The sequence below is a fragment of the Mustela nigripes genome, chromosome 2, assembly GCF_022355385.1.
Source record: "Mustela nigripes isolate SB6536 chromosome 2, MUSNIG.SB6536, whole genome shotgun sequence".
NCBI classification, from domain to species: domain Eukaryota; kingdom Metazoa; phylum Chordata; class Mammalia; order Carnivora; family Mustelidae; genus Mustela; species Mustela nigripes.
Window position 1 is genome coordinate 179,343,113 of NC_081558.1, and position 11,512 is coordinate 179,354,624.

The 11,512-nt window shown below is 34.6% G+C and overlaps 1 pseudogene; it reads right to left on the minus strand.

Moving 5' to 3' along the window:
- Positions 1-318: 318 nt before the first annotated feature.
- On the minus strand, positions 319-3,798 carry LOC132010603 (MICOS complex subunit MIC27-like; annotated as a pseudogene).
- Between the last annotated feature and the right edge of the window lie 7,714 nt (positions 3,799-11,512).

The window sequence follows — 11,512 nt, forward strand, 5'->3', positions numbered from 1 at the left end:
GTTACTTCATCAATGTTCATATATTTATGCTATTTTTGTTTTTTTATAAACACCCTTAAAATTATTAAATGCTTCCCAATATTTCTACTTCTGCCTCTTCATCAGTCTTTTAATATTGCTGGGATTAAATTCACAGTTTGTGTTTTAATCCCTTATGTGATGGGTCCAACGATACATTACTTTAGAAGATGTGAGAGAAAAACTGTTTAAAAAAAAAAAGTTATACTCTCTGTGTCACAGTTAACCTTTACATGACTTTTTCATCATTATTTTCTACTTCACACATCTTCTAGTTCTCTATGCAGACTATTTCAGCTTCTACTGTTTTACATAACCTACATTTTCTGGATGGGACTGCCCGTGATCCACGAGCTTGGGGTCAGGCATAAACCGTGTAGCACCTGAGGTGGATTCTGATCTTGTCTTTGTTTCAGAGTTGAGTTCTATTGACAAGTTCTATTGACAGCACTGAGAATTTCAGGCTGTCAGTTGTTTTTTCAGATATTTCTGTTTCAGCAGAATTTCCTAGCTTAGCTTTCTCTTTGGGTTTAGGAAATGACTCTCGCTTGTTGATTTTTGTCCACAGTGATTTAACTGCTTCATAAATTTGCTGGCTTATAGAATATGCCCTTTTCCCCAGTTACCTTTGCAATGATTACTGACTGAATTGGGTAGCAAACATTTGCTCCTAAAGTATCCAGTCCCAGGGGATAAGCAATTTTCTTGGCCTAGAACCTTTTGCAAATTGCATTGTATCCATTTCTTGCAAACACATACACACCCTTGCATCAGTGAGTATAATGGCCAGTTCTAGTGTGAATGGATGCATGGCCCATTTGTAGATGACCGGGCTGCCCTTCAACATATTAAGGCTGCAGAGGTGGTGCAGCATATGGGGGGAGCTGTTCTGGTTTTACCAGCTGCTTTTTGTGTGTTTTAGCTGCATGCAGTTACAGATGCACATATCAGACCTGCAAATGTGGTTGTCAGCTTCTGCTCCTAACAGCCGCCATATCTGTGACCTTCTCTGTCCTGGTTTTCATATGGTGTGCCGAGAGGGACAAAACAGTTCAACTCAGTTTTTATTTAAGTTATTGTAAGTTTTGCAAGGTATCTTGTCAAAGTAGATTGGTAGTCAGAAGCTCTGGGTTTCAGTCTTATATCTGACACTGAATAATCAGTAATATGTCTCATTGTTTTTTTCAATTGTAAAATAAGATGTTTGGACTAAGTGAAGCTCAAAGATCCTTAAAACTCTAAAAATACATGTATTCATTTTATGAGTAGTTTTCTTTGGCTTCTTAAATCTTTGTGGTTTTGCCTGCTATTGTAGCTCTTGTTTTGAAACTGGGATTTCTCCCCTCACCCCTTTTTTTTTAATGAAGGGGAAATACTTTTGCTAGGTTATGTCATGCTCACTTGATTAAAAGCTGATGGTAGGGCTAAATATTAATATCAGAGTCTTTGTTTTAGATCCTTTTGGGCAGAGGCATTCTATTGCTTTTGAATAGAATGACATTCTTGCAGAAAACGAGCTATAAGCCACTTCCCTCTGAAGAACAGGCCCTTTATAGTTCTCCAGTTTTTTCATTTTCTCTAAATACATTCAGTGAAATTTTCATTTCATATGTCAATTGACTTGTGTATTTGAATAATGTACCTTGTTAACATGATTCCACAAAACAGGCTTTATTGAAGATTCTTTCATTTAATAGTTCTTAGAATTCATTAAAATTTCCCATCATAGTTGTACCTTATAAGTAATTTATGGCATTCAAAAAATTGTTTTAGTTGACTTGACCTCAGTGGAATTACTGAGAAATAAGATGTTCCAAGTATGTGGAATATAGTCAGTTTTTTTTTTTCAAACTTTAATAAAACTTTTAAATAGTAGAATTCCTTCTGATATATAAACCTATGTTTCTGATTTTTTTTTTTTTTTAAGATTTTGTCAGAGAATGAGCAAGGGAAGTGGCAGACAGGGGAAAACAGGCTCTCCCTCTGAGCAAGGAGCCTGATACTGGACTCAGTCTCAGGACCCTGGGATCCTGATCAGAGCTGAAGGCAGACTCTTAGCTGAGCCACCCAGGCATCCCATGTTTCTGAATTCTTAAAAATTGTATGGAATCGAACTGACTGCCTCACTCCCCACCTGGAAGAACTGACTATCCCCATTTTGATCACTGAATTTTATCCTGTGCATAGTAAAGCTTCCCAAATGATATATTCTATCAAATTATCCCTAGATAACTATAAATTTTATATTTCCCTAGCCTTCCTATTGTGTCCATTTTAAACATTTGAGCCTTTGAATCTTAGATAGCTAGGAGAGCTAAGTAGCTGTACTTAGTAGGATAGTGTGTTAAAAAAGAGGCTTTTTGGTCATGTAAATTGTTTACTTCAGAGGTCTTTTTTGTATGCTGGTTTCTGATAGGGTATTATGTTTATGTCCCTTATTATCTTCAGATTAGTGTCATATTGCTACATTGTTTTTAAAAAATAGTTATATTAGACAAGCAACTTGGGTCTAGATTATATAATATTGTGCATAGAATGAAGTATTAACACTGCCTTGTGTCTCATAGATTTTTAAGTTGTGAGATATTTCAAATATGTAGAACAATGGAAAAGATAACATATGAACCCATTTATCCACCACCACTCATCCAGCTTTATCAGTCTTAATTTTTCATGTCTTCATAGTTTGTTTTTTTTTAAAGAGATAACATTTTACAGATATAATGGAAGTATGGCTTCCATTTCTAGTATAACCATTTAAAAAAGATGTATTACTATTGGGTTGATTTCTATCTTTTACCTTTACTTTGTTTAAGCTGGAATACTTATTCATCCATCCATTTAAGCAAGAAGCATTTAAGTATGTAATAGCTACTGTGCAACACTGAAAGCTATGATGAATAATTCCTGTCCTTTTGGATTAAATAGGCAAGTTTAAGGATAGGATGAAGTCAGAAAAAAACCCCACAAATCACTATAATACAGTAATAATGACAAGTGGCATTAACAAAGAAAACAGCCAAATGATATCTGGAGTTTGAAACAAGATTGAGACTATCTGACTGCAAAGATTAGCTGATGCTTGGAGAAACAAGTGCCATTTGAATTAAACTTAGTTTGAATTTTGTTTTATAGAGATAGGCTTTTCTTGTTTTTGTTTTTCATTTATCACTTGGTAAAAGATGAATTCAGGCAGATTCATCAACATCATTCATGTTGTACCTATATATTCCACTTGGTGTGGATATCCAATGATCCCACTTCATAATACTTCAATAATATCTATGAATGATAGCCTTCATGTGACCCTTTATATTTTTAAAGATTTTATTTATTTGTTTGACAGAGAGAGACAGAGCAGGAACACAAGCAAGGGGAGAGGGAGAAACAAGCTTCCCACTGAGCAGGGAGCCTGACGTGGGGCTCGATCCCAGAACCCTGGGATCATGACCTGAGCTGAAGGCAGACACTTAAAGACTGAGCCACCAAGGCACCTCTCCTGTGGACCTTTAATGAACTAATCAGTTATGTCGCTGCCCGTGGCTGGAGCTGCCACTTCTGAAAGATTTTCTTGTTGGGGTTATTTAGGCAATGGTCATATAGTGGGCACTACAGTGGTCTACATCTCCGTTCACTACAGTAATGCCTTGGGAAATTGCTGTTCTTCCCCTTTTGCCTCACCTGAGAAAGTTGGACACAATTTAGCTCTTCTGTATCTTTAATTCCATAACCATTATGTCCTGACCAATCACTGGCTTCTATTTTTGCATCAGTACTCATCCTTCTTGATGTTTATTTTGTAGATATAATTCATATAGTAAACTTGCATTGCACTGGGGGTAAAATGGGAAGTTTTGCCTAATTTTTATTTGAAGATATTGATGCTGAATTGGACTTTAAATTTAAGTATTTGAGGATGGGTGTTTAGGTATGTAGCTACAGTTTAGGAACGAAATAGTCATGCTGATTTTTAAGTAGCAAGTTGTTTATAAATAGTTTTATAAACAACTACTCGTTTTTTTTTTTTTTTTTTTGCTTTGATGCATTTTTGGGACAGTTTATCATAAAAAGGGTGTTTCATGTATAAGAATGGTCTCAGGCAATATAGTCACATTTAGATCAGTTTTACTATTTTAACTAACTTGACCTATGTATATCAACATTTCCTGAAGCTAAAGAATACCTTATGGATCACAAAATTCACCATTTTTTCAAATGATTAAATGACATTCGGGGATTAAATTGCTCATCTAAATTTGCTTAATTGTAAAAACCACAATAAAACTCAGGTCTTCTAAGTGTGTGTGTGTGTGTGTGTGTGTGTGTTTTACCACATTGTGGCAAATAGTTGTGTTTGGCAATTTTTTAAAGGAAAAAATTACAAAAAAACTAAATAAAAAATTGTTCAATTTTTGAAAGATTTTTTGTTTTGTTTTAGTTTTTTCCCTCTAAACCAACTTGAGGTGAAACTTGAATGACTGGATTACTAGATGATCAGGAAGACTGGGTCATATTCAGGCAGACCTCATTACACTTTGCTTTATTGTGTTTCACACATACTGTGTTTTATACAAATTGAGGGTTTGTAGCAACTCTGTTGCAAACAAGTCTGCCAGTGCTATTCCCATAGTATTTGCTCACTTGGTGTCTCCGTGTCATGTTTGGGTAACTCTTGCAATATTTGTTTTTTTTTTTCATTATTATATTATGACAACCTATGATCATTGCTCTTTGATGCTACTATTGTAACTGTTTTTGGAGTACCACAACCTTGCCCATACAAGACGATGAGATTAATTCCTAACTGTTTTTTACTGCTCCATCAACTGTCTGCTCCATTATTTCTCTCCTTCTCATTGGGCTTCCCTATTCCTTGGGATACAACACTATTAAAGTTATGCAACTAATAACTCTACGAAGCCTTCTAAGTGTTCAAGTGAAAGGAATGGTCGATCAATACAGCAAACTTAGTTGTCTTATTTTGAAATTGGCACAGCCTCCCCAACCTTCAGTAACCCCTACTCTGATCAATGAGTAGCCATCAACATAAAGGCAAGATACTCCATCAGCAAGAAGATTATAATTCACTGTATGTTGAAATGATGGTTAGTATTTTTAAGTAACAAGGTTTTTTTGTTTGTTTTTGTTTTGTAATGAAGTATGGTTAACATAGTGTTAGATTAGTTTCAAGGTGTACGATATGATACAATTCTGTATATTACCCAGTTCTCATCGAGATAAGTGTACTCAGCCAATCAGGTGCCCCAAGATAGGTGTACTCTTAGTCCCCTTTATCAATCTTACCCATTTCTCTGACCCACCTCCCTTCTAGCAACCACCAGTTTATTCTCTTTTATTTAAAGGTCTATTTTGTTTTTTCTTTATTCCTTTGTTTCTTAAATTCCATATATAAGTGGATTTATATGGCATTTTTCTTTCTCTGACTTATTTTTAGCATTATACTCTCTAGGTCCATCCATGTTGTTGCAGATAGAAAGATCTTATCCTTTTTATGGCTAAGTAATATTCCTGTGTGTAATATATAAATATATATATATATATATATATATATATATATATATCTCCCACTCTATCCATTCATCTGTTGATAGATATTTGGGTTACTTCCATATCTTGGCTATTGTAAATAATGCTGCAGTAAATACAGGGGTGCATATGTCTTCTCAATTTAATGTTTTTGTTTTCTTTGTGTAAATAGCAGTGGAATTACTGGATCCTATGGTAATCCAATTTTTAATTTTTTGTGGACCCTCCATATTGTTTTCTGCAGTGGCTACACCAGTTTGTATTCTCACCAGCACTGCATGAGGATATATGCTACTTTTTCTCTACTTTCTTGCCAACACCAGTTATCTCTTACCTTTTTTATTCCAGCCATCCTGACAGGTGTAGAGTGATACCTCAATTTTTATTTGCATTTTCCTGATTATTAGGGATGTTGAGCATCTTTTCATGTGTCAACCATCTGTGTGTCTTCTTTGAAAAAAGGTCTATTCACATCCTCTATCCATTTTTTTTTTTTTTTTAAATCAGAGCATTCCTTTGGTGTTAAGTTGTGTAAGTTCTTTATATGTTTTGAATATTAACTCTTTATCAGATATCATTGGCAACTACCTTTTTCTATTTAGTAGGTTGTCTTTTTATATTTTGCTGATGGTTTCCTTTACTTTGCAAAAGCTTTTTATTTTGGTGTAATCCTAATAGTTTAACTTTGTTTTCCTTATGTGAGAAGCCCTACTTAGAAAAATATTTCTATGACTGATGTAAAAGAAATTCCTGCCTGTGTTTTCTTCTAGGAATTTTGTGGTTTCAGATCTCTCATTTAGGTTTAGCAATAAATTATTTTTAAATTAAGGTATTTACTTTTAAAAAGACCTAATACCATTGTACACTTAATAGACCATAGTGTAAACATAACTTATATACACAATGGGATAACAAAAAGTTCATTTGGCTCCCTGTATTGTAATACTTGCTTTATTTAGCTGATCCAGAGCTGAACTGACCATGTCTCTGAGGTATCTCTATAAAAATATAATAGTCTATGATAACAATTTACATTATAAAGTGACTTTTATAGTTAGTGTTCATCCATGAATAAACATGACCATCTAGAGCATAAAATTATTAGAAACTAATTCAAGTTACTTAAGTAGAAATTATACATCCCTTTAAAATATATCTCAATGTAAGGCATAGCAGCACTTGAGGGGGGAAGAAACCTCCAAAATTAGAGTTCTTGAAGAGTTATTAGGCTATTCTTTATTAGAGTAAAATAGCAGATGGTGCTATGGTAAATTTACAGATGAAATTTAACTCAGTGTTACATACCTTTATTTATAGTTTTGTATATTCAATGTAAAAATTAAAATTACTCCCCATTAAAAAATGGAGGAAGAAACCAAAATATAATTTATACTTGTACACTAGATTTTGCTAACAAATATTTAAAATCTTTTCAATTGAAATATATCAGTACGAAGACAGAAGCATGTGGATTGATACATTTTATAAATTAAACACACTCATATAGTCATGAATCAGATAAAAATTAATAACGTTAACATTATTAACATCCCAGAAAATTTATAGTTATCATTCCCACTTCCAAAGTTAACCACTGTTCTGACTTCTATCACCATACTGTCAATTTTCTGTTTTCAACTTAAAAGAAATGAAATTCTTTGTGTGTACATTCTTTGAGTCTGGCTTTTTACTCAATATTACAGCTCTGAAACTTATCCATATTGTTGAATGTGCAGCAATTTATATTGTGTAATAGTCCTTGTATGAATATAGTATATATATATACTATAAATACATTTATAGTACCATTAATCTACTTTGTTTCAAGTTTGGGACTATTAAAATAGTACTGCTATAAAATTCTTGTACATGTCTGATGCACAAATGTATAACTCTATCTGATGTATTTTTATATTCTAAGAGCAGATTTGATGGCTTATATATATTTATGTTCTGATTCCATGGATACCGGCAAATGTTTTCCAAGTTGATTTTACTGGGGTGTACTCCTATTCTCTTTTGATGTATAAATGTTCATTTTTAAAAAAAGATTTATTTATTTGACAAAGATCACAAGTAGGCAGAGAGGCAGGCAAAGGGGGGGAAGCAGACTCCCCATTGAGCAGAGAACCCGTCGCTGGGCTTGATCCCAGGACCCTGAGATCATGACCTGAGCTGAAGGCAGAGGCTTAACCCACTGGGCCACCCAGGTGCCCCAGTGTTCATTGTTTTAGTAGTATTTATTGAGTATTCTTTCCCTATTTAGTTATCTAGATACTTTTGTCAAAAGTCAATTGATCATATGTATGCAGATATCTTCTTTCAGAAAGTGCCTATTCCATTTTGTGTTTGGGTTGTCTGTCTCTCTTTGCAGAAATTCCTTATATGTTATGGATATGAGTTTTTCATTAGACATATGAAAAATTTTTTTCTCACTTTATGACTTAATATTTCTCTATCTTAATGATATCTTTTGATGAATAAATTTTTAATTTTAACAGTCTAACTTTCTAAGATATTTATTAGAGACTGCATGGGTTGAGAGGGGCAGAGGGAGAGAAAGAATCTCCAGCAGACTCCCCGCTGAGCAGGCAGCCCAGCACAGGGAGCCTAGCGCAGGGAGCCTAGCGCAGGGCTCCATCTCACAACCCTGAGATTAAGACCTGAGCCAAAATCAAGAATCTGGCACTCAACTGACTGAGCCATGCAGGCCCTCTAACAATGTCAATTTATATATTCTTGTGTTTAGTGCTTTTTGTGATCTGTTTAAGAAATCTCTGCCTAGGGGCGCCTGGGTGGCTCAGTTGGTTAAGTGACTGCCTTCGGCTCAGGTCACAATCCTGGAGTTCAGGGATCAAGTCCCGCATCAGGCTCCCAGCTCCATAGGGAGTCTGCTTCTCACTCTGACCTTTTCCCCTCTCATGCTCTCTCTCACTCTCTCTCAAATAAATAAATAAAATATTAAAAAAAAAAAAAAAGAAAGAAATCTCTGCCTATCCCAAGGTTAAGGTGTCCTTTACTGTTATTTTCCCAAAGCTTTATTTTTATCATTCACATTCATGTTTATAATCCATGTAGAAGTGTATGTCATTTAGGCATCAAAATTCATTTTTCTCCCACATGGGTATCCATTAATGTAAATAGATTCTATTATTAAGACCATCCTTTTCCCGGGTACCTGGGTGGCTTGAGGCAGTAAAGCATCTCATTTTGGCTCAGTTCATGATCTCAGGCTCCTGGAATGAAGCAGGGAGACTGCTTGTTCCTCTCTTTCTGCCCCTCTCCTCTTTCATGCTTTTGTGTGCTTTCTCACTCTCACTCTTTCTCTTTCTCGAATAAATAATATCTTTAGAAAAAAAAAAAGGCCATCCTTTTCTAACTTGAATGTACTTTTACATTTGTCATGAATCAGGTAGACATTATGTCTGTGGGTCATTCTGGACCCCGATTCTAGTTGTCTTTTGTCTACCCTTGTCTTAACTATTATAGCTTATAAAAAAGCCTTTGACATCTGAAAGAATAAATCCTCCAATGTTATTCTTCAAGATTATCTTGGTCATTCCTAGCCTTTGAATTTCTATGTAAATTTTGAAGTCAAATTGTCTATCTTCACTACTGTATGTTTTAATATTAAGTTTCATAATTTATCTGACTTTTTTTTGAGGAAAGAGAAATAGAGAGGTGATGATGGGCAGAAGGAGAGAAAGCCTCTTAAGCAAACTCCATGCCCAACATGAAGCCCTGTGTGGGGCTTTATCTCACAACCCTGGGATCATGACGTGAACCAAAATCAAGAGTTGTACACTTAACCACCCAGGCGCTCCAAATTATCTGACTTACTAAATTTCCAAACCAGACAGGTTAAGTTTATTTTGTGTGACACGTTATTTTTAAATGTCAATGTGAAACATTCCCATTATTTACATCTAAACCGTCCTTTAAAACTATCAGTGACTTTTATGTTCTCGAGTCATTAGAAAATGGTATTAAATTGGCCAAACTTCTCTGACATAAAAGTAGTAAAAGCAAAACATCAAAAATAATCTGTGTGAGAAAAGATGGGATCAGGAGGGAGACAAACCATAAGAGACTCTTAATCTCACAAAACAGAGGGTTGTGGTGGGGGGCAGGGAAATGGTGGTTGGGTTATGGACATTGGAGAAGGTATGTGCTATGGTGAGTGCTGTGAAGTGTGTAAACCTGGCAATTCATAGACCTGTACCCCTGGGGCTAATAATACATTATATGTTAATAAAAAATAAAAAATATTTAAAAAATACAACCTCCCCCCCCCCCAAAAATCTGTAGAGCAAGAACGAAAGTTTCAATGGAAATAAAATATCTCTGTGCTCCTGAATGAGGTAGCTGACGTGCCTATGGTGCTTGAGAGAGGTGGGTGGGGAATAAGGGGGCAAATGTTTTCTAAAGCCGAGTGCTGCTACTGCCCATCTGTGAGTTGGGAAGATGTATCAGGTAAATTTTTGTTATCAAGTTAACAAGCTTTAGCCTTGCTGGTAATTCTATACAGTGTATGTTTATGGTCCTTCTTAGTGATAGAGGATTTTCATCTTATCTCCCACAATGTAACCTTTAGATAATTGCTTTCAGTTTTCTGCAATCAGTATTTTTAAGAATCTTTTTAATGCATAAGAAAAACTTTGCAAAGGAATCTGTACCAAAACTTTCAATAACAGGATTCATTGTAGATGGTGTATTTCGACACCCACCCCCCACCTTTATTTTAAATCACTCTTGATTAAGGTAGGACTTACTGAAATGTTTGTAAAGAAATCCAGATTCTACGATGAATATTTAAATGATTCCTGAGTAAGAAATAGCCTGAAGAAATTCCACATCCAACTGCTGTCTATTAACCAAAGAAACTATTGGTTCCCAAGGATTTGTAAATTCTGTCAAATTCAAAATACAGATTATTTCAAATAGATGATGAAGATTTTTGCATCAACTATTTCAAGTTCCTAACACTGCATTGGAATTGATTTAATGCATTTTTTTTCAGCTTTATTACCTTTATGATTCCCCTTGTATCTGGTCCATATTTATGCTTCATTCAAAGCTCTCAGGTTGGTGATTCCTGAACTGGTCCATGACCAACTCCAGATAAGATTCTCATGAGGCTGCCTCAAAGATCAAAAACAATGGTTTCTCTCCGAAATTAGATGTTTCTTTTGTAAAGAAAAAGGTGAATTTATTTATCCACTCAGGAATTATCAGATGAGCTGATCTATTAGGCTGTCAGTAGATTAAAAATTTTTATAAAAAGCACAAAATAAAAGAATGTCACACTTTTATTTTTGTTATAATGTCACCTCTTTTTTTGACAAAATGTATCAGAGTGATAACATTTGTTTTATGCAAATGTTCTAAAGGTATCCAGTTGGCAATTCCAGATGTTGTCCCCAAATATGCTTTGGATTGACTAGTTAGAATCATTTTTTGTCACATTCAAACATTCATATTTCTTTCCTCCAAAAGTGGCATATTGTTTTGAGTCACTGACAGTTATTGTGGGTGTATTCTTCTTTCAAATATAAAACTTTTTTAATCATTATTTCTATCTAGTGAGTCATTAAGAATACCACACAAATATGACTTGTATTGCAGTTGATAATTTAATTAATAGTTTAAGGATTTTCCAATTTTTTTTTCTATTCAGAGAATCTTTTTGATTGTTGTATTATATACATAGGTGGTAAACCTGCAACCGGAATTTTAAGGCAGGTAGATTGAAGAGTATATTCTCTTTCTCCTGTCCTTAGCCACTCAAATTCCAGCAGACAGCCATTATTTTTTTATAACTTCTAAAGATATTGTAAGCATTTGAACATCAATAAATTGACTCATATAAATGTGTGTATGTATATAACTTTTACCTGTAATTGCATAGTATACATGCTGTTCTACTTTGACTTGTGATATATCTTGG